This window comes from Lindgomyces ingoldianus, assembly GCF_010093535.1.
Source record: "Lindgomyces ingoldianus strain ATCC 200398 unplaced genomic scaffold BDR25scaffold_41, whole genome shotgun sequence".
Classification (NCBI taxonomy): Eukaryota; Fungi; Ascomycota; class Dothideomycetes; order Pleosporales; family Lindgomycetaceae; genus Lindgomyces; species Lindgomyces ingoldianus.
In genome coordinates this window covers 107,089-109,118 of record NW_022985202.1, presented here as the reverse complement: position 1 = coordinate 109,118, position 2,030 = coordinate 107,089, and positions in this window count along the sequence as shown.

Genomic DNA, 2,030 nt, shown 5'->3' with positions numbered 1-2,030 from the left:
CATCTCCTTTAGTAGCTTTATGTATAGTGTGCGCATAAGCTTATCTATTAATTAGATGTATACTTATATAATATTATGTAGTTTAAAATGCATTTTGTACATAGCTCTTAGGCTTGCTTCTATAGCTAGAAGTAGTCTCTAGCTTATCCTCTAAATAGTTAGTAACTAGGTAAGAATTTCTCCCTTCTTTTTATCTAAGTAGCTAGTAAACACTAGGCAGAATTTTTTATATAGTTAAGTTATTTTGCCTTTTACTTTTTATATAAAGTAGAGGTTAAAAATCTAACTTTTATACTTTATTAAGTTATATACTATAACTTTAAAAGTGCTGTTAGTAATTAAAGTGTCTATCTTTATATAGTCTAATTCTTTAAATAGTTTTCTAGGTATAGTAATTACACTGTCTATATAAAGCTTAATAAATAAGGCCTAATTATTTTTCTTCTTCTAGGTTAGAAATACTTAGTTTAGACTTTATATAGGTTTTCTTTGCCTTTTACTTCTTCTAGTATCTATATCTTCTTTTTACACTAGTGCGGCATTGCTATTTTAAGAGGCTTAGTCTGTAGTAGGCTTTAGTTCTGCCTTTATAATATTCTTATAAGGCTGTCTTTTCTTTCTCTTCTTTAGAGGATCTTTTTATATAGAGATTAGTTTATCTAGGTTATTTATTATAGGTAAGTTGTCTTTTTTTTCTCTTTATAGTATAGTTTAACTTATGTATATTAGAGCTTTAGTAGGCTATTTTTTCTTTTAATAATAATATTTTTCTCTTTAATGCTCTTAATCTTATATAGGCTAGTCTAGCCTTTCTTCTCTCTCTATGCTATAATCTCTAAGCTAAGGGGGAGGTTAAGAACTTTATATGTTATAAAGCTATTATAAGTGTTAATTACATAATTAATATTTACTTTTATATAGTTTTTTTAAAGTATTTTTATTACCTTTTATATAGCGCTTACTTGTGTAATAATGTCTAGTAATAGTAGAGAGTCTAGGTTAATTCTTAGGTATGCTCTAAAGACTAGCAGCGTAGGTACTAGACTGTGCAGGCTAGCTGTGTTGTTTAAAGCTTTAACTACTATCTGCAGGATAGCCTTATTATTTATATAGTTACCTAGCTTAGTCTTTAAGATGTTAAACACTTGTTAGAGAGGTATATGCGCACGCTTAACCTTTCTAACTGCCTAATGTGCTTCTATAGGCATCTGCCTACATATAGCTTCTATAATCTTTGCATAAGCTTAAAAATCCTCTAAAGTAAAATTTATACTAAAGTTATATATAATGTAGTTTAGAGGTTCTTAATAGGTGTTAATCTAGCATTTATATAGTGCATTCTAGGTATCTTGTGCAGACATAGATTTTAAGAATGTAGTAGCCTAAAATAATATGTCTACATTAATAACATATAAGACATTTCTATTATTAATTTATATAATATTAATAACAACTTTATAGTTAAAGTAGGTGTTATTTTTAATTATAAACTTAAATCTTTGTAAAGCCTAGTTATATAATTAGTAGAGGTAGCAGAACTTCTTAATCTCTTCTAGCACTGCAGCATTAATGTTGTAGCTAGCGCTAGTTAGCATCTTCTAGAGTCTCTCTATGCAGGGGTGTCTAAATTAGTAGTAGAGGCAGTAGAGTTTTAATTTAGTAAAAAAAGACATAGATTCTTTTTTACTAATATTAAAAAAAAAGTGTCTTTATTTTTATATAATAAGTATAACTAGTAGTTTTGTCTTTATATATAATAACATTTAAAATGTTGTTAAAGTATGCCTTGAGTTAATTAGCATCTGCTAGTAATAGTAGAAATAGTGTTAAAGTCTCTAAAATTGTCAGATTAAAGCACTGTTTCTAGGCTTCCTGAGATGAATGATGGGTTTGGATATGATGTATAGGATGATTGATTGATTGTATTGATTGTGTTGATTTATCAATCCTTTTTCTGCTCTACTCGTGTTGCTCGGCTTTTTGTTCTGCCGATCCGAGTCCCTCGCGCACTAGCCCTATGCGCGACCAGC